Source organism: Neofelis nebulosa, chromosome 2, assembly GCF_028018385.1.
Source record: "Neofelis nebulosa isolate mNeoNeb1 chromosome 2, mNeoNeb1.pri, whole genome shotgun sequence".
Lineage (NCBI taxonomy): Eukaryota > Metazoa > Chordata > Mammalia > Carnivora > Felidae > Neofelis > Neofelis nebulosa.
In genome coordinates this window covers 100,761,370-100,786,787 of record NC_080783.1, presented here as the reverse complement: position 1 = coordinate 100,786,787, position 25,418 = coordinate 100,761,370, and the positions used below count along the sequence as shown (strand labels likewise).

At 38.4% G+C, this 25,418-nt stretch overlaps 1 long non-coding RNA gene across 2 annotated transcripts in view; it reads left to right on the top strand.

The window, feature by feature from the left end:
• The first annotated feature begins 2,265 nt into the window (after nucleotides 1–2,265).
• LOC131503801 (uncharacterized) overlaps nucleotides 2,266–25,418 on the top strand; it is a 60,758-nt gene continuing 37,605 nt past the window's right edge. For both annotated transcript variants that reach the window (XR_009257616.1, XR_009257617.1), the window contains exon 1: nucleotides 2,266–2,392. This is a non-coding gene — a long non-coding RNA (uncharacterized LOC131503801). The remainder of the gene's footprint in view (nucleotides 2,393–25,418) is intronic.

The following is a 25,418-nucleotide window of genomic DNA, read 5'->3' as shown; positions in this document are numbered from 1 at the left end:
TCAGGGTGGCTAAAACAGAAAACACTAAAACTACAAATATTTGGTGAGAATGTGGAGCAAATAGATACCTTAATCACTGTTCTTGTGAGTGTAAGTTGGTACAACAAAACTATAAATAATCTATGCCATGAATGGAATTCATGAAATTGTAGGTAAATGGAGAGCTGAGATGTCAGAGATGGCACAAAGGGAGGCTTTGGGGGTACTATCAATGTTCTCCTTATGAGAACATGCAGATTAAATAGATAATTGCTTTTTGGCATTTTTTTGAGCAGTATATTTTAGTTTTTGTATATTTTTATGAAAGTGTGTGCTATTTCACATTACAATGGGTTTAAGAGAAAAACGGAAATGTTGCTCAGTAAATAAAATAAATTATTTAAGAACATCCACATATTTATATTCTAGAAGCCAACCTTGTTGAGTGTCTCAATCAGGATCTTTGTAACACACTGTACAACAAAGCTTATAGTATGTTGGTTCTTCATAACGTGGCCACATGCCCCTGTGATGTCACTGAAGCTAACAGTACTGAATTCACATAAAATTAATATTCAGACACTGTCCATAATCTAAATTTACTACATATTTTAAGGCATTATTCCTAATCCTAGAACCCATAATCTAACAATATTTTCAATTTTCAAGATATCCAAGGTAGATTTCATATTCTTTCATTTATTTAGTCATGTCTTCACAAAATATTTTCAAGCACATGGACATTTTGAGGACTTCCATATTATGTTGGAAGGGATTTGGAACTCCTTGCAAAATATAACAATGCCATGTATACATACTTATACACACATATGTATCTATATCTATATATACTTACATATACTTATTAACTACATATTTACATATATATATATATATATATATATATATATATATATATATATGACAAACTGAAAATAACAATGAGGTCAACATCTCTCTAGATATGAAATAAAATGTAAATAAATACACAGCCTTGAGTGGGGGTTAAAGTGATTTAAAAAAAAAACAGGGACGCCTGGGTGGCGCAGTCGGTTAAGCGTCCGACTTCAGCCAGGTCACGATCTCGCGGTCCGTGAGTTCGAGCCCCGCGTCAGGCTCTGGGCTGATGGCTCGGAGCCTGGAGCCTGTTTCCGATTCTGTGTCTCCCTCTCTCTCTGCCCCTCCCCCGTTCATGCTCTGTCTCTCTCTGTCCCAAAAATAAATAAAAAACGTTGGGGAAAAAAAAAATTAAAAAAAAAAAATTAAAAAAAAAAAACAAAAAAACTGGAATCCTGGATGAGAAACTGGCAGAGAAGTCTTGGTATTCATTTCCTATGTAATTTTATTTCATTTATTTATTTTTTAACTGTTTATTTTTTTTTTTTGAGAGAGATCAAGCATGAGTGGTGGAGGGGCAGAGAGAGAGTGAGAACAGAGGATCCAAAGCAGGCTCTGTGAGGAGAGAAGAGAGCCCAATGTGGGGCTTGAACTCACAAACAGTGAAATCATGACCTCAGCCGAAGTAGGACACTTAACTGACTGAGCCACCCAGGTGCCCCAACCTTCTATGTAATTTTAGAGGAGACAGTCACATGCACTGGGGCCCTGAGCACAGACTGAATTTCTCAGCCCACGTATAAAGACTAAAAACAATGACATACAGCTATTAGGGCTGTAAGCATAATGAAAAATGAAGCTCACAATGATAGAAGAAACAGAGAGAACCATGTATCCTGATCCAGACAAGTTATTCACTAACTTGGGAATTTATTTATTTTCCTTTAAGAAAATAGTCCTTAAATGTCAATATGAAACCTTACTGTCGGGGCGCCTGGGTGGCGCAGTCGGTTAAGCGTCCGACTTCAGCCAGGTCACGATCTCACGGTCCGTGAGTTCGAGCCCCGCGTCAGGCTCTGGACTGATGGCTCAGAGCCTGGAGCCTGTTTCCGATTCTGTGTCTCCCTCTCTCTCTGTCCCTCCCCCGTTCATGCTCTGTCTCTCTCTGTCCCAAAAATAAATAAAAACGTGGGAAAAAAAAAATTAAAAAAAAAAAAAAAAAAAAAGAAACCTTACTGTCAAGAGGATCCTCACTACACTAATTGAAGGCATCCAGAAAACCACTAGGTACAGTGAGGTGCATTGGGGACAATGAGAAAGAATTATCTGGAGAAAGACAAAGTACACTTGTAGGCAGTGGCAAAAATAATGAACGGAACAGAAAAAAAAAAAACAAAACACTTAGAATTTTAAGAGGCCAATATTCCATTTGCCTGAGATGTACTGAGCAGAAGGTAAAGTGACTGAAAAAGAAGTTAGAGGCGTAGGTAGGGCCACTAAGTCATGTATACTTTTGACTGTCATTTCAAAGCATTTGAGTTTTATATAAACCACAATGGGAAATCATTGGAAGACTGTAAGTAGTAGAGCATCTTAATATGATTTGTTTTAAACTTATTATTCTGACTTCTCTAAGGACAAAAGATCTGATGGGAGAAGCATGAAAGAGAAATGTCAATAATGAGGCTATTTCAGCAGTTAAGGCAAAAAATAATGATGACTTGAAATTGGCTAGTCCTCTAAAAATGGAAAGTAGACAGATTTGAGACAGATTTTGAGAGGGAAAAATGGCACTGATTGATATTATGTATAAAAAGAGAAAAAATGAAAAGGATGACCGGACAATTTTGTTTGGAGAAACAGTAAGGAGAGCTTTAAGTTGGAAATCATTAGCATATACATGTTATATATTGCTGCTGGAATAGATGAGATTACCTATAAAGAATATTTAGCAATGAATAGATAAATATAGTCAACATTTATTGACTATTAGCTGGATTCCAGGAAGGTGCTAAGCACTTTACATGACTTATCTTGTTTAATCTTTCCAAGAACTCTGAGAAATAGGTAATGTTATTATACCCCATTTAAAGAACAAAAATCATGATTTTGAAGGGTTATGCAATTATTCCATGGCTACACAGTTAGTAAATGGTGGAGGCTATTTTTAAATCCACACAGTCTGAATCTAGAACCTGTAAACTTAATGGCTATTATTACTGTCTTGGGAAAAAGAAGCACGCCTTGAATCAAGCCTAAAAGAGGTAAGTTTAAAAAGCAAGCAGTGGGGGAGCAGTCTACAAAAGAGACTGGAGAAAAAGAAAGTGTCCTTTTATTAGTAACATCAACGGAACTAAGAAGGGAGTACATTCCAAGATGAAAGATCTGGTCACTTTTGAATATTTCTGAGACAAAACCACAGATAACTACATTTTACATTCACTAAAGTTATTGTTAATCTTAAGTACAGTTTTACTAGAGTGTTGAGTGCATGACTTAAGCTGGAGGTCTATGTGGCATCAAAGGGAAAAAACAGAATATGATACCCTGAGAATGACCGAGGAGAGAGTGGAGAGATGAGAAAATGAGAGAAGAAAGAGAGAAATCCATGATGTAGGAATGGGAAGAGAAGAAATTAAAAGAAAAGCCTGGATAGGTAAAGAGAAAAAAAGTGTTGTCCTCTCATGACAAAAGTCATCCTGTGTGACCAATCTACCTCCAGGTGGTTGGTTGGTTGTGCTGAGAAATAGTGTCAGGGGCTTGTCATTGGTCTTGGCTTTTGGCAAGTTAAGTACTCAGCAATGAAAGGTACCAGATTATTTACTGAATCACTTAGTCACATGAAACTCCCTGTGAGGACATAGATGTGGTTGAGATAAAGAAACCAAAGGGAAAGGAGTAGGTAGAGGTCATGGGCATCTGGGCCATTGGGTCATGTAACTTACTTATGACTTTAGAATTTGTTTGAACCATTTTATATACTGCTTTCACTTGATGATTATGTACTGCTGTGATCAACCAAATATAGTTTAGTCTATTACAGAACATCTAGATAATGATGGTAATTTGATGGCCAGTGGTTGAGCATTCAGCCTCTAACAGGGACCATAAAAAACCAGAAACTAAGTGAAGCAGTCAAATGTCAACAATAGGAGAGCTTTATTCTAAAATTTAAAAAGACTGTGCTACATTCACCTGTAAGTGTCTATCAGGGTTTTATACAGCATTTTGTATCTGCCACACATACTACACCACCATTGGATCTGTTTAGCCACATAGGCTAAGCATTAGAGCAGTCTACAAAGCATCCTGGACCTGTTCCAGAACCTGTCCTTTTCTGAGCCTGATATAGTTCATTTGGGCTGCTATAACAAAAATACCAGAGACTGATGGCTTGTAAACAATGGAAACTAATTTCTCACAGTTCAGGAGGCCACAAGTCCAAGATCACGGTGCCAGCATGCCCAGGTTCTGGCGAAGGCCCTCTTTTGGGTTGCAGACTGCTGACTTCTTACTGTGACCTCACATGGTAAAGGGGGCTAAGAAGCTCTATGGGGTCTTTCATAAAGACACCAATCCCATTCATGAGGGTTCCACCGTCACGACCTAACCATCTATCAAAAGGGCTCATTTTTAATACTATCACATTGGACATTAGGATTTCAACATATGAATTTTGAGAAGATACAAATATTCAGAAACCCACTCAAAGCTGGAAGTCTTTGGGGGCGTGATAAATAGTATACCCCCTCTGAAGAGTTCCACCAGACAACATGTTTCTTAGTTGTGGAATTGTCAGATGAAGAAACTTATCCTTCACCTTGGAAGGGATAACTCACCATGCCCCAGATCACAGAAGAGGCAGATCTTTGAATTCTTATAGGATTTATTCCCCGCCCCTTCCATGTATGTGCTGGACCAAAATGTCTAGTAGTGAACCTCTTGTTCACTAATTCCATTCAGCATCATGTCCCCACTGTAATAGATCAGGGTGATATACTGTGTAATGAGTTGGTGATGAAGGCAGGAAAGTTGATTTTGACATGATTGGGATGATTGGGATGCATTGTAGACCCCCCAGCAGACAGCAAACTGCTTTTGATGGTCTTTATTTTTTTTAAGTGTTTATTGATTTATTTTGAGAGAGACAGAACACAAGCCAGGAAAGGAGGGGCAGAGAGTGAGGTAGAATTCCAAGGAGGCTCCAATGCTGTCAGCACAGAGCCAGATGCAGGGCTCAAACTCCCAAACGGTGAGATCATGACCTTAGTCGAAATCACTAGTCAGCTGCTTAACTGACTGAGTCACCAGGGCATCCCTTGATGGTCTATTAATCAGTAGAGAGAAAACAGCATTTGCCAGACCCATAGCTACCTACTGGAGAGTAGGGAATGTGGAAAGTTGCTTCCAAATGTAGTGCAATAAAACTAAACTTTTATTATACTAATGAATTCAAACAGAACAGAAATGGCTTTTTTTCACTGTGTGTTGCACTAGCTTTTGGCAATTTTGAATAAATGTGGTTGACTCACTATTTGGGGAGGTTTTCTCAGCCACGTCTGGTTCCTGGGCTAGGATGACTGGATGGCTGGGTTTAGCTTTGACTGAGTACCTGCCTGTATGAAGTCTGGGTTTCCTCATAGCACAATCAGAATTTTATTCAGATTCAGAACGATCAGAATTTTAACATGGTGACTCAGAATTCTAAAAGCAATGTTTTTTTTGTGTGTGTGAGGAAGGCAAAAGCGACATGAGTTCATTTGATTGAGACTTTGGGTGTCACAGTCCCACTTCTTTCATATTCCATTTGCTTAAAACAAGCCATACATTGTGCTGTTTACCTGTTGAGGTTTAAAAAGTGAACCCAGAATTTAGTAGCTTAAAAAAAAAGATTTGTTATCTCAGTTTCTGTGCATCAAGAATTTGGGTGACTCTGCCTCAAGGTAGTTCACATATCTGTAATCAAAGTATCAGCCAGAGCTTCTGTCTCATCCAAAGTCTTGACTAAGGGAGGATTTACTTCCAAGATCACTTACATGGTTGAGAGCAGGATTCAGTTCCTTACTGCTGTTGACTGGAGGGTTACACTTCCTCCTTGGCTGTTGGCCAGAAATCTCCCTCCATTGGTTGCCATATGTCCCCTCCATTGGGCAACACACACACCAGCTGTGCGTTCATTAGAATAAGAGAGAGAGAAAGCAAGACAGGCCAGCAGGAGAAAAGACAGTTTTCTTGAGAGCCAATCTCAGAAGGGACATTCCAACATTTTTGCCATATTTTATTCATTAGAAGAAAGTCATTAACGGGTACCTGGGTGGTTCAGTTAGTTAAGCATCTGACTTTGGCTCAGGTCATGATCTCATGAGTCATGAGTTCGAGCCCCACATCAGGTTGTCTGCCATGACTGCAGAGCCTGCTTTGGATCCTCTGTCCCCCCCTCTCTCTGTCCCTCCCCTGTCCTCTATCTCTCAAAAAAAAAAAAAACGTTAACGAATTTTAAATAAATTTAAAAAAAGAAAGTCATTAAGCCAGCCTAATATGAAGGGAAGGGGATTCTACAGGGTGTGAATACCATAGCAGGTGTGTGCGGGGGTGCTTATTGGGATATATCTTAGAGGATGCCTTCTACAATCTACCCTCTGACCCCCAATAATTTATATCCCTTCCATATTAAGTACACATTTATGTGTTCTCAAGTTCCCCAAAAATTGTATCACATTATGTCACCAGCTTAAAGTCCAGAATCTCACTATCTGACCTGTATGGAGATATGATGAAGCTCCTCAGATACAGTGCCATAAGTTCAAGACCTCAAGTACAATTCTTTTCATTCTGTTGCTTTATAAAATTAGAGACAAATTTTGTCACACAAGCACTCATACAGTAGTGGGACAGGCATACGATAATCCATAGACATTCCAGTTCAAAAACTGAAGATATAAGAAGCAAAAAGTAGTCACTGATAAAAATTTTGAAATTCAGCCAAGGCAAATGTTGGCAACTATCTGATTAGGTCTCAAGGCCTGAGAGTAATTCTCCATGGCTCTCTTCTTCTCTGTCTGCGCTTTCTGTTGTGCATTTTGATTCATACCTCATTTTTCATTAAAGTTAGTACATGTTTGTGGCTAAATAGTATTCTCAGACTGTTTTTTTTGCCTGTAGGATTTTAAAGGTCCAAACAAGCCTTGTCATTTTGTCCCATTTCTGTCCCATGCCACCACAATGTTAGTGTTTTGCTGATATACTTCGCTCAAAAACTTCCTGTGGATACCATTCGAGTTTACGAGACAGAAGTAAAAAAACACAAATTGCATTGTCATAAAACTTTCTTTAATTTTGCCTCCTATAGAGGCAGCTGAGGGACAAGTCCCTTTAACTTCTTTATTGGTCAGCTAGGGGTACCCTAACAAAATACCACAGAGGAGGTTGCTTAAACAACACAGATTTATTTTCCCATAGTTCTGGAGGCTGGAAGTCCAAGATAAAGGTGTCAGCAAGTTTGGTTTCTCCTGAAGCCTCTCTCTTTGGCTTGCAGACAGCCATCTTGCCTGTGTCCTCACATGGTCTTTTGTCTATGTACATGTGTAACCATGTGTCCTATTCTCTTCTTGTAAGGACACCAGTTATATTGGATCAGGACCCACCCTATGGCCTCATTTAAACTTGGTCACCTCTTTAAAGGCCCTATCTCCACAAATAGCCACATTCTGATATACTGGGGGTTAGAACTTCAAGACAGGCGTTTTGAAGGGGACACTATACAGCCCATAACAGCTTCCTATAGATAGATTAGTTTTGTTTGAGAGGACTTATGAGGTGTACCCCATTCTTACACTTTTTCAAGGGCTTTTGTGATTAAATTTTACTCTGAAGTATCACCCCTGATACATCTGTAGTTTAGGCAGTTTTTCCTTCATCATTAGGTAATATTTTTTTTTTTCTGGCTGTGACCTGGGTTTGAACTTTGCTTAAAAGTTATTTCTTAATTTTAGCATCTTTTGTCATCTAGAAAGATGGAGAATTTTCTAAACCGTCAAGTCCTGGGTCCTCTTTATTTAACTATCCTTCCCTCAATTTATGTCTCTCCTGTCTCATTTTACCATAAGCAGTGAGAAAAAGCTAGGCAGCATCTTCAACATTTTTCTACGAAGTATCCATTTTTCTTTGTGTTCTCTACAATGACTTCAGATGAGAATGTTGCTAACCTTTCAGCCATAAAGTTATAAGGATCATCCTTCCTCCAGTTTCTAATAATCAGCTCAGCACTTCCTTTTCATCTTTAACTGGCTGTATACTCTAAGTCTGATGTCAATTTATTCACTGCAATATAGACCTTTTCTAACATGCTCCTCAAAATCCTTGTAGCCACCATCACCGAACCAGTTCTAAAGCCATTCTCTCCATTTAAAAAATCATTGTGGCCTAACTGGCTGGAGTGGTAGAGAAGTGAGGTCAGGGCTGGAAGAGCAGCTGGAAATTTGCAGGTTATATTCTGAAAGCAAGAGGGCCACATAAAGGGCTAGATCCCCAGATTTGGATATAACATCTGCCTCTGTCCATGGATGATTCCTAACTGTACATGCATGGGGAAGATTCCTGGTAGCCTAGTGAAAAAGCAGACAGAAAACAGCAAGACTAACCTTTAGAGAAAATACTGCAGTGGGTGAGATGTGTGTTCATTTTTCACCATGTAATTCCTGAGTCTATGAACAACTCAGGCAATAGAAAACTCAACCGATATCAGCTTAAAGACCAGACCTGGGAACTGCCAGAAGAGATGGAAATTTAGAAGGGAGGACTTGGAAATAAGGAAGCCACAAAGAAGATGAGTTTCTAAGAGTGAATATCAACTGCCCAAATCCTTGACTAACCACTAAACTATGCAAGTTTAGGGGAGATCCACAGTGGGGCAAGCAAGAGGGTGGGATGGGGGAGGGCAGGAAGCAGTAGCTAGAAGTTCAAGGAAATGAGCAAGGTTGTTAGCTGCTGAAAAATGCAGGAAACAATGAGTTTGCTATTTGAGTGCAGGTAAGTTAAATTACTGCCAGAAGAAATTCCTCAGAAGGCAACAATTTAAATCAAATAACTATTCTGTATTATATATTATCCACGAATTATATCATTTACAACAAAAAATTGTAATACTTATCAAAAAAATTAAAAGAAAAATTTGCAGCTTGGAGGCTGGCAGGGTAGAGATGGAATGATATCAACAAAAGGTGATGAGGAAGTTTGTAGAAGGTGATTGAATTGTTGACTATCATGATTATGGTAGTAGCTAGGTGGGTGTAAAATCTGTCAAAACTCATCAAAATGTATACATAATATGGGTGCAGAAACTATACTTAAAGGACACTGATAAAGGCAAGCCAAAAAACAAATAAACAAAAAATAAGTATTAAGAGCAGAAAGTTTTCCCTAAGTTCTACAGATAAGCAAACAAGATCCATTGAAGAAGTAGAAGAGGGAAGTGGTGGTTGGACTTCGTTATAATTCATTAACATATACACCTTAACACTTCATCTGTTTTAATTTGTAATGCTCTGAGTATCTGACACTTGGAAACAAAAGCTGATGTTTTCTTATCCTCTCACTTTCTCCATCCTCTGTATGGAAACATTTCCATTTCCTTCCATTCAACTCTGATTTCTTGATGACTTTTTTTTTTAATAATTGCTTTTGTATTTTTTAGAACAATGCATGGGCATAGTAACGGCTTGATAAATGTACTTGTGTTGTTTTGCTTGCTTGCATATTGAAAGAATTATTAATGAATAACTAAAGACAACAACTGCTTTCCTTCTGCTTGGGATATGCTCCCCTCAGTAACACCACAGTGGCTCTTTCCATCATTTAGGTATTTTTCTTTTCTTTTCTTTTCTGTTTTACTTACTTACTTATTTATTATTTTTTAGAGAGATAGAGAATGCACATGGGAAAGAAGGACGGGGGGGGAGACTGAGAGAGAGAGAGAGAGAGAGAGAGAGAGAGAGGAGAGAGAGAGAGAGAGAGAGAGAATTGTAAGCAGGCTCCACACTCGGCACAGAGCTTGATACGGGGCTCAATCCCACAACCCGGGGATCATGACCTGAGCTGAAATCAAGTCTGGCACTCAACAGCTTGAGCCACCCAGGCGCTCCCCATCGTTTAGGTCTTAACACAAATGTAACTTCATCAGAGAGGACTTTTTCTACTCAGTCTTCTTAAGACAGCTCTCCAGTCACTCTTTACAATACCTCTATATTCTGCGTTCTTAATGCTTAGTAGTTTTTACTCTGAATTTTTCTTTTTCTGTCTGGATTTGTTTATAGGTTGTTTCTTCCATTAAAATGTATGCTCTCTGAGGGAAGGGCCTCTTATTTATTCACAACAGCATATCCAATACCTAGAATAGTATGTGCCATATAATAGGTCTCTACATAATCTGTTTGAGGTGCAGAAGTTGGCCCAGCTTTCCTAAAAGCATACTTTTCTCTTTACCATTCTCTTATTGCCATGCATGTTTTCCTTTATACGGTTGAAGAGACTTGGCTTTCTGTCACTCCACAAAATGATGAAATGTAGCTGGGATCAGAGCCTCTCATGGAACCAATGACACATGTTACATAATTGTTCACCGAGGGGTCTCTACCATTAACTGCGTGAATCTTGCTGTTTGTACACTGTTTAAGCAAATGCACTGAGTGTAACGCCTGACTTTTTGTTGTTGTTCTTTTTCCTTTTGCAGCACATGGTCCTTAAGGGAAGCTAATCTAATTATTCAAGGCAAAATAATTCTTTAAAAAAGTTTTTTTTTACATTTATTTTTGAGAGGCAGAGAGACAGAGCACAAGTGGGGAGGGGCAGAGAGAGAGAAGGAGACAGAATCCAAAGCAGGTTCCAGGCTCTGAGCTGTCAGCACAGAGCCTGATGTGGGGTTCGAACTCACAAACTGTGAGATTATGACCTGAGCCAAAGTTGGACGCTCAACCAACTGAGCCACCCAGGCGCCCCAAGGCAAAATAATTCTTTACAATAAATGAAAACCAGAGTTCCCCCTCCTCCAGTCATTGTTCCAAAATATCAGCTTAGCGTTTTAAGCAAATATATTTAATTGCTGCTGATCAATAAAATATGATTTCTCTGAATATTTTCTGAGCATCTTGGCATCTTTTTTTTTTAAGCTTATGTATTTATTTTGAGTGGGAGAGAGAGAAAGCTTATGCACATGTGTGAGTTGGGGAGGGGCAGAAAGACAGGGAGAGAGAATCCCAAGCAGGCCCTGCACACTGTCAGGATGGAGTCCAATGTGGGACTTGAACCCACAAACTGTGAGATCACGACCTGAGCTGAAACCAAGAGTCAGATGCTTAACCAACTGAGACACCCAGGTGCCCCCTTAGTATCATTAAATCAGGATTATTTCTCTGCTTGATCTCAACAGGTCAGAAGTACTTTTTTTTCGTATAGAACACAGGTTTTATACGAATTCCCATCTGCTATGGCCTGCTTATTTGTATTCCCCTAAAATCCATATGTTGAAGATCTAATTCCCAGTGTGATGGTACTTTGAGGCTGGGCCTTTGTGAAGTGACTGGGTCTTGAGGATGAAGCCTTCATGAATGGGGTTAGTGCCCTTATCAAAGAGGCCAGAAAGCTGCCTTGCCCCCTCACCATGTGAGGTTACAGCAAAAAGAGGCCTCACCAGAAAGCTAATCTTCCAGCACTTTGATCTTGGATGTCCCAGTATCCAGAACTGTGAGAAATAAATGTTTGTTGTTTATGAGCCAGGCAGTCAACGGTATTTCTATATAGCAGCCAGGAAGGTCTACACGTTCTCTCTACCATAGACATTCTTAATTATTTTGAACTGACAACTATTCTTCCTTAGTCTGACAGCTCTTACTCTACTCTGTACATTTTCATATTTGGTTTTATCCTGCTCTGTGTTAGTCTGTAACATTTGTCTCCACAAATTTCAAAATAAAAGAGAGAATACTAATGCATTTCTCTTGAATCCTACACAGCAACTAGCACAATTAGTCATGGATACATCGCTAATGGATACATGTGTTTTTTAATGCAAAATTGCTATAACATTAATTCGTTCCAGGGGTACAATGTGACGATTAGATACGTATATATTGTGAAATTATCATCACGGTAAGTCTAGTTAATACCCATCACCATACATAGTTATAAATTCTCTTTTTCTTGTGACTGTGAACTTTTAAGATCTACCATCTGCAACTTTCATATGCAACACTGTATTATTAACTATAGTCACCATGCTGTACATTACAGCCCATGACTTATTTTATAACTGAAGTTTTGTATCCTTTGACCCTCTTCATCTATGTCAACCCTGCAACCCTCACCCATCTTGAAACTTCCATCTGAAGCAAACACCAGTCTGTTCTCTGTATCTATGAGCTTTTTGTTTGTTTGTTCCTTTGTTTTGTTTTGTGTATATTCCACATATAAATGAGATCATACAATATTTGTCTTTCTCTGTCTGGCTTATTTCACTTAGCATAATGTCCTCAAGGTCTATTCATGTTGTTACAAATGGTAAGGTTTCATTCCTTTTTACGGCTAATAGTATTATTCCATTGTATATGTATACCATACTGTCTTCATCCATTCATCCATTAATAGACATTTAGGTTGTTTTCATATCTTTCCTATTGTAAATTATGCTGCATGAAATAAGGGGGTGCATATATATTTTCAATATATATATTTTTAAATTTTTAATGTTTATTTTTGAGAGAGAGAGAGACAGAGAGACAGAGTGCGCTCCAGTGGGTAAGCAGCAGAGAGAGATGGAGACACAGAATCCGAAGCAGGCTCCAGGCTCTGTGCTGTCAACACAGAGCCCAACAGGGGCTCAAACTCACGAACTGTGAGATCATGAACTGAGCCAGTCAGACACTTAACCAACTGAGCCACACAGGCGCCCCTGCACATATGTTTTCAAATTAGTGCTTTTGTTTTCTTCAGATAAAAACACAGTAGTGGAATTGCTGGATCAATGTAGTTTTCATTTTTTGAGGAACCTCCATACTGTTTTCCATGGTGGCTGCACCAATTTACATTCCCACCAACTGTGCACAAGGGTTCCCTTTTCTGCGCATCCTCACCAAACACTTGTTATTTCTTGTCTTATTGATAGTAGCCCCTCTAGTGGGTGTGAGGTAATATCTCATTGTGGTTTTGATTTGCATTTTCCTGATAATTAGTGATGTTGACCATCTTTGTACGTGCCTGTTGGCCACCTGTATGTCTTCTTTGGAAAAATATCTATTCAGATATTCCTCCCATTTCTAAATCAGATTTTTGTCCAAAGATTTGTATGAGTTCTTTATTTATTTTAGTAGGATTCCCTTATCAGATATATGTTTTGCAAATATTTTCTACTGTTCAGTAGGTTGCCTTTTCATTTCTTTGTTTTCTTTGCTGTGCAGAAGCTTGTTTATTTTTACTTTTGAAGTCAGACCCAAAAAATTATAGATAAAGCCAATGTCAAGGAAGTTACTGCCTATGTTTTCTTCTGTGAGTTTTATAATTTCAGGTATTATATTCAAGTCTTTAATCCATTTTGAATTAATTTTTGTGTATAGTTTAAGATAGTGGTCCAGTTTTCATTCATTTGCATGTGGCTGTCCAGTTTTCCCAACATGATTCATTGAAAAGACTCTTTCCCCATTGTGTATTCTTGTCTCCTTTGTCATAAATTATTTGATCATATATTTGGGGATGTAGTTCTGAGCTCTCTATTCTGTTCTACTGACCTATGTGTTTTTATGCCAATACCATACTGTTTTGATTACTATGGCTTTGTAGTATAGTTTGAAATTAGGCAATGTGATTCCTCTAGCTCTTTCTCCTTATTCAAGAGTACCTTGGCTATTTGGGGTCTTTTGTGATTCCACACAAATTTTAGAATTGTTTGTTCTGCAGTGTGGAGGTTCCTCAAAAAATTAAGAAAATAGAGCTACGCTATGACCCAGCAATAGCACTGCTAGGGATTTACCCAAGGGATACAGGAGTGCTGATGCATAGGGGCACGTGTACCCCAATGTTTATAGCAGCACTTTCAACAACAGCCAAATTATGGAAAGAGCCTAAATGTCCATCAGCTAATGAATGGATTAAGAAGATGTGGTTTATATATTCAATGAAATACTACCGGGCAATGAGAAACAATGAAATCATGCCATTCACAGCAACATGGATGGAACTGGAAGATATTATGTGGAGGGAAATAAGTCAGTCAAGAAGGACAGATATCATATGTTTCACTCATAAGTGGATCTTGAGAAACTTAACAGAAGACCATGGGGGGAAGGAAAGGGGAAAAAATAGTTACAAACAGAGAGGCAAACCACAAGAGACTCTTATATACAGAGAACAAACTGAGGAAGCTGGGGAGGTGGGAGAGAAGGGAAAATGGGAGATGGGCATTGAGGAGGGCACTTGTTGGGATGAGCACTGGGTGTTGGTATGTAAGCCAATTTGACAATATTATATTCATAAAAAAAAGAATTGTTTGCTCTGTCTCTGTGAAAAATGCCATTGGAATTTTGATAGGGATTTCACTGTATCTGTAGATTTCCTTGGGTGGTATAGGCATTCTGGCAATAGTAATTATTCATTCATCGAGCACAGAATATCTTTTCATTTATTTGTGTCTTTTTCATTTTCTTTCATTAATGTCATGATTTTCACTGTACAGGCTTTCACCTTCTTGGTTAAATTTATTCTTAGGTACTTTCATTTTTGATAAACTTGTAAATAGGATTGTTTTATTTTCTCTTTCTGAGAGTTTATTATAGTTCTGATATAGTTTTGATAGTTCTGATCATTCTGTTTCTGATAGTTTTGGATGTATGCTTATTGATTGATTATGACTTTTTTAGAACTTTCATTCTGTCACTGTGATGGAGGAAAAAGTTCACAAAATGTTTTCAGTCAGGGAATGTGAACATTTTAGTTGTTAATATGTATTTGGTTGTTTCCTAAAATGTCAGTGCAGGTTTGAAAATCTCTGCTGAGTATATGTGTGTCACAACATATTATATTCATGCCTTGTGATTAGAGAAGGTCAAAGTCTATGGTAACAGCATGCTAATAACTCCAGGACCTCACTTCACTCAGACTGGATGTTCTCCTCCTCAGCAGCAAGCCATCTCACACACCTGAGTAGTGAGAATGATCTGGATGCAAAAATTGCTCAACGCTTGGCTTTGTAGGGTTGATTCAATTGATTACCATATGTGGGTGATTAATTCATGAGTTTTTAAATATATGCTCACTTTCTCCCAAGCTCTGTGCCAAATATTTGGATAGGAGTTTTTCTTATGAAACGTGATTTTTTTATGGTGTCCCTTGTGCTGGGAATATACTCCCTTAAATGTTTCTCTAACTTATCCTTACCTTCTACACTCAACACTCAGCCCAAGAGTCCCTTTATCACTATAACCTTTCTGATCCTTTGGTCTGAATTATATGTTTTCTATTTTCTCCTCTTCTCTGTCCCGTTCTTCCTGTGATTATGCTAATATATATTTGCCACATTAACTTGTCTATTTTCCTTCATAAAAGTGAAAACTAAATTAAGTATTAACTGAGAAAGAAGGATAATTGGTAAATTGCATTTTTGCTCTGAACCAATTGGAAGGTGAAAGAAATAGGTAAGCTTCTATGTATTGCTTTTTGGCTCAATTCCACCCACTTGCTATGTAGCCATCATGAATTAAGGGGGAAAAATAAATTAAATGGGTTTTTTTCAGGCAATATTTTAAAAGTGGATTTTTTTTTTCAGGCAACATTTTAAAAGCTGTTATTTGTTGCTTGGTGCAAATATTACCTTCATGTTGGTGTTTCAACTACTGCTTATTGTGATTCTTGCCACTTTTTGGGGTTTGATATGTACACAAACATCACAGAAATGAGATCTACTGAGATATTTTGGGAATTAGATTCTTCTCATTTTTTTCTAGCCTCAACATGTTGGGGCTAGAAATATTCAAGAATGCATAAGTCTCATATTAATTGAGAATGAGATGAGCATCTAGGAGGCTATTTAATAGATGAGGAAATGTAGGCTGACAAGCTGGGGACCTAATCCAGGGCAGCTCTATGCCCACATCTCATTGCTTAACTGAGAGCTGTCTACCCTCCCCACATTCACTAGAGGTGTTCTAACAGGGTAAACAAACAAGAGAGAAGACCTATTCCTGCAGGAACAGTGATTGTGTTAATAGGAACCATCATGTCTAATTACCTCATTACAGTGTCCTAGCCTCTTTTCAAACACTGGCTTCAGTAGCGGGCAATGGTGAAGTTCAGAAATCAGTGATTGAAGTTGACTCCACCACCTGATATAAAAACATTTCCTTCACTGAAATGCATCTTCCTCTGCCTTGTAATACTGGAGTTGATTCATGGCAATACACTTCTGTTCTTATTCATTACTGCTGAAGAATGCAATCACTTTTCCTTTTAACTTTGCCATTTTTGCCAAAAGTGGGAATAAAATACAAACATGAGACTGGGGATAAAACCTTAGGGACAGATATGCGTCTTTACATTCTTTAAGACAGATCCAGTCATCTGGTGTATATTCATATTTGGGGATGTTATGGAAAATAAATATTGGAACGACTATTTTGAAATAGGAAGGCACTCCTCCATGGTCTCCTTTGGACTTCGTCCTTCTTTTCGGTTTATAAATGTGTTTATTGTCTTTTACATTGACTTTGCAAGTAGTAAGTGAGAGTGTCCTGTGCCAAGTGCCACCAGGGGAATTATTAGCTGCTCAGTGAAGCTTTGCAGCTTAGTTTTTGTGTCATCCTGAGAATGTTCAATTGCAACTTAAAAATAAAAGTGATATAACCTTTTTGGAGAACAGTGTGTCAAAAATCGGCAAAATACTTTCATGAAAAATTGCTGCACTCAATATGTGCTTATTGCTGCAATCACAATCAAAATTTTCACTGAAAATCCATTGTAGGCAATAAATACACCTGGTGGTGTCATGAATGAGCACTCACAGCTTTACACGAAGCACTGATTTTTTTCTCACACTATGTCACCAAGGAGATTTAAAGGGCAATGATTGTATATGTGTATTTTGTGGTGTGTGTGTGTGTGTGTGTGTGTGTGTGTGTGTGTGTGTGTTGGAGGATTATTTTGGGAAGTTTTATGCACTTCCACAAGCTAGCATTTCCTCATATGGGAAAACTACATAGAACTGACTGGTAAAAGCTCTGGGAGGCTCTGCTAGTGTGAAATGCCTTTCTTTGTCTTCCTACTTTCTCCATTTAAATTCCATTTCACTAGGTTTCAGTGGCTACTGAGTAATTGCAGTAAAATCTGGTGATGTAAGAATCTCTCTGAATGTGGGTCATATATCTTATTCATCTTTCAGTCACATCTAGCTCAGTAGATCATCAATAACTCAACTATGAGTAAGCTAGACCAGTAAGATTATTGTAAAGAGGCAAGTATGGCCTAGAGGTAGCAATAATTCCTTTGCATTGTTCACCGTCGAATATTTGATATAACTCAGTCAACCAAGCACTGACGAGAAGAAAAAAAAATTCTTTTTTTAATAGAACACTTATATTCACGTATGAATCCTCTGAAGCCTGAGAGTAAAGAAAACACTGTACAGAAATTCAGTCAAACTCCTTCCCTCTCCTCTAGCTGCCATTCAGCAAGGGGGACTGTTGGATGGTTATGTTTCTGCAGGATGTGGTAGTTTACTCATCATATCATTATAAATAAAAATATCATGAACACTTTAGATGTGCATACTCAACAAATCTGTTGATAAAGTTACTTGTATTTTTTTTTATTTAAAAAAAAATTTTTAACATTTATTCATTTTTGAAAGGCAGAGACAGAGCGCGAATGGGGGAGAGGCAGAGAGAGAGGGAGACACAGAAACAGAAGTAGGCTCCAGGCTCCAAGCTATCAGCACAGAGCCCGACGCGGGGCTCGAACTCACAGACCGCGAGATAATGACCTGAGCTGAAGTTGGCCATTTAACAGACTGAGCCACCCAGGCGCCCCAAGTTACTTGTATTTTTAACCAACTGATAGGCTTAGCAATGTTTCATTATTTTCTTCATTAGTAATTAGACTATAGTGGCGCCTGGGTGGTTTAGTCAGTTAAGCGTCAGATTTTGGCTCAGGTCATGATCTCAAGGTTAGTGGGTTCAAGCCCCACATTGGGCTCTTGGCTGTCAGCACAGAGCCTGCTTCAGATCCTGTGTCTCCCTCGCTCTCTGCCCCTCCCCCACTTACTCTTTCTCTCTCGCTCTCTCTCTCTCTCAAAAATAAACATTAAAAAAAATCATTAGACTATGAACACAAGTGTGCCCCCAAAGGTTTTCTGTCTTCACCAAAATTTATTCTAATTTTCACTGTCTAACTTCTCTGATGGTGTGTATAGCTATATAATTCTATCTTTTAATAACTGAGATAATGTGTTCAAATTGATCTTCATTAAGGGGCACTTCGACTATGTAACTGGTGCCTTTAAAAATTAGGATCCTCAGCTTTCTTTGAGGATTCTTTAACATTCTGTTTGGCCAAATGTAGTCTTTCTCTCCAATCCATATGAGAAGTTTGCACATCTCATCTTAATTTTTATTCTAAGAACCTGAAAACTTACAACAGATATCAACTGAATCTCAGTAGCGCAAGCATGTCACAAACAGTTCCACGAGCCAGGGCTTGAGTGTAGCACGTGTAAAATACAGCCCTTGCAATGTGCTTCCCTCTCACTCCCATTCCTATAAGTACATTCATTTTGCCAGTTGTCTGTCTCACCCCACTAGTTGATAAAGCCTGAAAATTAAAGATTGCACTTGCTTCCTCCATTTCCGTCACTCCTTGGAGCCCATCAATAAGGCCCACAATTTTATCTTCAAAATATTTGCAAATAAGTCCATCTTCCGTATCTCACTTTCTAATATGCTCTTGTCCCAGCCACTATCTGCATGTATTCCTACTATAGAAATCACTTCCTTATCTGGTCTCTCTGCTGCGATTATTACATTACTTCTTCCTCGTTTTGTAGACAGCCGCTGAAATGATATACTTTTAAATAGAAATCATGATCGTATTGAAACCACACTTGAAACCCTTTAATAGTTTCTACTTCATTTAAAAGACACATATTTAAATTTTGCCTGGGAGGCATTTACACCATGATGCTTGATCTTCAGAAAATTCTCAAATATTTGTTCAATGAATGAAAACATTTTGTTGACTAACTTTATGAAAGAAAACAAAAAAAGTTAAATTATTTGACAGAAGAAACTAAATCCATGCCAAGTAAAACACAGCCTGGTGTTAATTTAAACTCAACGCATATTGCAAATTTAAAAAACAAACCTAAGGACTTACAGTTAAATCATTTGGATTGAATATATGAATTAATTTTTCCCCTTAAATGATATTGAATGAAAAGAAAAGCTATAAACAAGAAAGGAAAAAAATAACAGTTGTAAAAAAATACAGGAAAAGGATATGACAATAATGATTTGGAAGCCAAAAAAGCAAATGGATGAGTAATAACGGACTTGGATGTCCCAGAACACTGATATGGAAGCCTGCAAGGGGTGAAACTACAAGAAGCAAGTTATTTTTGTCACAAATTCTCAGAAATTACAGCTTTTAGTGTGTAAAGGCAGGGTTCAGAGTGAAGCTAAAATCAGAAGGGCTAATTAAAAGTTCATGTAAAAAGCAGTTCGATAATGTCAGATTCTTTCCCTTGGACCTGGGAATGGCCCAGGTACCAAGGCGGGAAAAGACTGATGTTTAACTCCTGGACAGGAGAACCTGAAAAGTTTCAGATGTGTAACTCCTGGACAGGAGAACCTGAAAAGTTTCAGGGACACAAAGCAAAGCTGAGGAAATCCTGTTCTACTAGCAAATGAATGTGAATAAATAGAAACCTGCACACTTAATAGCAAGACTTCCAAATCCCTACTTCCACTCTGCTTCCTGAAAGCTGGCACTCAGCGTATAGCTTTCCTGTTCCCAATCTGCCAATCCCAGAACACTACTGTAAAATTATTTTCTGGTAAAACAAAATAGCCCGAGGGAAGGAACAATTATTATTACTATTATTATTATTATTATTGTTATTATTATTTTCTTTATTTCCTTATCTTTCTTTTAGTTTAATTTTTTAACATTTATTTATTTTTGAGAGACAGAGAGAGACAGAGCATGAGCAGGGGAGGGGGAGACACAGAGAGAGGGAGACACAGAATCTGAAGCAGCCTCCAGGCTCTGAGCTGTCAGCACAAAGCCCGAAGAGGGGTTCTAAGTCACAAACTGCAAGACCATGACCTGAGCTGAAGTTGGACGTTCGACTGACTGAGCCACCCAGGTGCCCCTCCTTATCTTTCTTATACAAGATCTAGCATACTAGATACGCTCTTTTGCACTGTGTTCTTTTCACTCCCTGTTACTTCATAAAGGTCTTCATTCAGTCTCATAAATTCATAGTATTCTATTATGTGTATTGTGCATTTATTCAATCATTGTCTTATGTATGGGCATTTAGTTTTTTTCTCCCCAATAACTTAGGTGACACTACAGTGAAAGTCTTTGTAGAAATGTAGTTTTTGTTGTTGTTGTTGTCTTTTCATTGGTGCTGTCTCTCAGTGAATCCCCAGCAGTGGGGTTGAGGGATCAAAAGGTAAAAGCCTATGTTGCGCGAATTTATATGTCCATGCAGTATTTTTAAAGAAACTTTTTATTTTAGAATAGCTTTAGTTTTCAGAAAAATTGTGATGTTAGTGCAGAGATTCCCATGTAGCCAGCATGGTTGCCTCTATCATTCTTATGCTGGTATGACACTTTTGTTACAACGCATGAACAAATATTGATATGTTGCTACTAACTAAAGCCTGTACTTCATTCAGATTTCTTCATTTTCACTTAATGTCTTTTCTTTCCGTTTCAAGATTCCATCCAGGATACCACCTGTGCTTAGTCAACATGTGTCCTTAACTCCTCCTGCCCATGACTGCTTCTCAGATTTTGTTTGTTTTTGATAAGTTGGGCAGGTTTGATGAGTACTTGTCAAAAGTTCTGTAGAATGTCCCTCGGCTGGGCCTTGTCTAACGTGCTTCTCCAAAGTAGAGCAGGCATATGGTTTTTGGAGGAAGACCACAAAAATGAAGTGCCATTTCATCACAATGTACCAAGTGTATATACTACCAACAGGAGTTACTGGTATAGTGAACTTTGGTCACCTCCCTGAGACAGTAACTGTCGGCTCTCTCCAGTGTAAAGATACTCTTTTTTCATCTTTCCATACTTTAGCCCCTTGGAAGGAAGTCACTGTGTGCACGCAGCCCACATTTAAGGAGTGAGGAGGTATGTTCCACCTCCTTGAAAGTAGAGTCAAGGTAAATTATTTCAAATTGTTCTGCATGGGAGATTTACCTATTTTTCCCATTTATTTTATTGAGTCATTTATTTCTATCAATATGGATTCATGGATTTTTCTGTACTTTGGCTTACAATCCAATAGTACTTTAATTATTTTGTCACTCAAGTAGTTGGAATTTTGGCCACTGGGAGCTCTTTCACTTGGCTCCTGTGTCCCTCTCACATATATCTGTCACTGTGCAGTACATGTGTGTATTTTAAATACTTCACTTTTCAGCACTACAAGATGCTTCTGGTTCATCCTCTTTATATCCTGCTGGAAGCTGAGCTATCCCATCCTGAGTGGCAAAGCCCGGGCTGTGGATGGATTGGTGACTGCAAGGCGGCCCGCCGACAGTGAAGCTTCCTGTACTCCCACTTTTAGGTAATTTGGCCTTACAACCACCTGGGGTATTGTCTGTTGGGGAATTGCCCTTGACAGGCCCTCTGGGTAAAGAACCATTAGGAAAGAAAATAAGGTTCTGCAAGAAATTGTGCGGCCTTACATTTAGCCCTTGCCATCCTCTATGGAGACTCCTCTACTTACAGGAAAGATAGCCTCATACCTTTGCCAGCAAAGAGGGCCTGTAAAGAAGAGACCTATGGATTTGAAAGCCCCACTCCGGCAACTAAGGAGTGTATCTCTGGGCACAGGTGACTTCAACCCCTAGGCCCACCCGGCCCCCCGGAGGCATTCCAGATGATGACTGAACCTAGTCAGTTAAGGTACAAAATGGTTCATTGGTTCCTAGGTGCATTGTCTCTCTGAGAATGTATGAGGCATGGGTTTCTAAGGCCTTTTCAGCCCCTGTCTGGCACCTCGGACCGAGGCAAACACATTGTTCTTCTGGCCTCATGTGGTTAGGAGGTCATGTCCCTGTAACTGTTCCACTTGAGGTGTTGAGAAATGGAGGGCCTTTCACGAGAACAGCAAAGCAAATGCTCTGTAGATTATAGATAAATGCAGATGCATAATGGAATAATGTAAGAAATTAATCTATAATCAAAGGGTATGCGGGAAAGTTAGGGGAAAATCACCATGTTATTTCTTAAAGGTTGTTTATACATAGGAACATTTTCAAAATTAGGTAATGTTAGAAAAACATAGATGACGTATGCTACAAGGAAATCACTAGCATATATAATGCCACGTTTACTCCAATAAATTGGCCAGTTCAACACACTGCTGTTGTCTGTGTCCATTTTTATTTTAGTTTTAGTTTTTTATTTTCCAGTTTTTTATTTTAGTTTTATTTTATTTTCACCGACGCCGTTCTTCCTTCGGGAACCCCTGGACCTGCTGCAGCTGGACTCTGGCAATATCCTGCTTCAGACATAGACTCAGCCATTTCTGTTAGGACTCAGTTCCCTTTTTCCAGATAACAGTATTAAAAACAAAATCTGGGCTCTAGGTATACTTGTTTCTAATGGAATACTTCCATCAATTTCTTCTCACCCTCTCAGCTGATAGAACAAGGATATATATGTGTGTGTACTAATATATATATATATATATATATATATATATATATATATATATCCATCTATGTTCATATTAAGCTAAACATGAGTTCATATTAATTTCTCTAAATCTAACCCATTACCACTGGATCATTCTAGCCTACTCAGCAGCGAGAAAGCTGGCTCCCCCCATCCACCATTAATTTATTTAATGTTACATTCATTCATACACACACACACACACACTTCTGGTTTTAGAACTGTTAACCCATATTCCTGTTCAAACAAGTATATCAGCTACTGTACAGAACTTATGTTCGTTCATTTTGCCTTTATTCTTAGAGATTCTGCTCATTTCCAAAGACACTTAGGTCTGCACTTCAACCCCTAGGTCCTTCAGTGAGTTGTTTCACACACAAATAATCCAATGAGATTCTTTCGTCTCATTCTGCATTCTATCCTGTGATAAATTAAGTCTCCAAATAATTTTTTTTTAATTTGAACACATTAAAGTTCACTCCTTGTGTAAATTCTATAGGTTTTGAACAAATGCATAATGTCAAGTATCCACCAACACAGTATCATAAAAAAAAGTTAGTTTCATTGTCCTAAAAATCTCATGTGCCTCTCCTATTCAAGCCCTCCCCTCTCTGACTCCTGGCAGCCACCAATATATCTTCTCAATAGGTTGGTCTTTTCTAGGATGACATTTAATGGAATCATTAAATTTATACACTGTTTTTTTCACTTAGGAATAAGAGTCATCCAACCATTTTCACTTTTGTTACTCATTATTTTTACTTCTTTTTACAATTTTTTTAACATTTATTCATTTTTGAGACACAGAGTGTGAGTGGGGACGGGGTGGGGGGAGAGGGCAGAGAGAGAGAGGGAGACACAGAATCTGAAGCAGACTCCAGGCTCAGAGTTGTCAGCAACAGAGCCTGACACAGGGCTCAAACTCATGAACCACAAGATCTTGACTCGAGCTGAAGTCAGACACTAACCAACTGAGCCACCCAGGTGCCCCTCATTATTTTTACTTCTAAATAATATTCCATTATATGGATGTTCTGCAGTTTTTTCATCCATACACTTGGTTTCTGCTACTTTTTGTTAATTGTGAAGAAATCTGCTTTAAGTATTCATGTATATGGTTTTGTGTATGTAAGTCTGAAGGAGCAGGATTGCTGGATAATGTGGCAAGATTTTGTCAAGCTGTGTTAAGAAACTGTCAAACTACCTTCAAAAGTGATTGCATCATTTTATGCTTACACCAGCAATGAAAAAGTTCCTGTGCTCCTTATCCTCTCCAGCAAGTGGTATTGTCAGTTAGTTTTGCATTTTAGCCATTCTATAGGAATGGCTACAAAACAGAAAGCAGATCAATGTGGAGGAAACAGAAATAGAACAAAAGAGCATTTTAAAATTTGAATTAATATTCTTAGAGAAAATGAGAGATGTTGAGACCATGAAATAGAAACAGAATCCATAAAAAGGACATTCATAAAACAAGGAAGTGTTTTGAAATTTAAAACGTGATAGCAAAGGTATAAAATTTACACAGAAAAGTTAGAAATGAGTGTACTTATGAAAAAATGAGGGGGGAGGGAGTCAAGATATAACCAAGAAATAAAAGATAAGGAAATTAAGTAGTCAATTCAAGATGCCCACAATCTTGGGCAGAATGAACAAGGAATGAACAAAGTAAGGGGAAGGAAACATTTTTCTCAGAAATTACAAACTAAAAAGCCTAGATTTGAAAAACATCAGTTTTCCAGAAAAAAAAAAAACAAAACATAGGGCAACTCTAATAAATTAAATAAGACTCATATTGTTGTGAAATTTCAGAGCACCAGGGATAAAGAGGAACTGTAAATATTAAATTCTTATAGAGAGAAAAATGGGACTATAAAAATATAAGAATCAGTGGGGCACCTGGGTGGCTCAATTGGTTAAGTGTTCGACTCTTAGATTTTGGCTCAGGTCATGATTTCAAGGTTTGCCAGTTTGAGTCCCCTGTCAGGCTCTGCACTGACAAAATGGAGCCTGCTTGGGATTCTGTCTCCTGCTCTCTCTGCCTCTTCCCTGCTCATGCCCATGCATGCTCTCTGTCTCTCTCCCTTTCAAAAATAAATAAATACATGGTTAAAAATATATTTGGGAATCAAAACATATGGTACTGGTCTCCCTAAGGGCAGTACCAGAGTATACCACAGTTTTGAGGGAAATACTATTTAAAATTTTTTTTTTTTTCAACATTTTTTAATTTATTTTTGGGACAGAGAGAGACAGAGCATGAACGGGGGAGGGGCAGAGAGAGAGGGAGACACAGAATCGGAAGCAGGCTCCAGGCTCCGAGCCATCAGCCCAGAGCCTGACGCGGGGCTCGAACTCACGGACCGCGAGATCATGACCTGGCTGAAGTCGGACGCTTAACCGACTGCGCCACCCAGGCGCCCCGGGAAATACTATTTTAAAGCTAGAATACGATGCCCAATTAAACTATGCTTATTCTGTACCACTGAACCACGTTATCACTTCAGATTTGTTACTTATCTCCGGTGTAGTACTGTCAATTTCTCTTTCCACAGTTACAGGATCGATCCAAATTTATTCTTTTTGTTACTATAGACCGTGCCTTTTGTGCATGGAGTTCGTCATTTCTATTTGTGTTTTCATGTCCTTTGATTTCTATT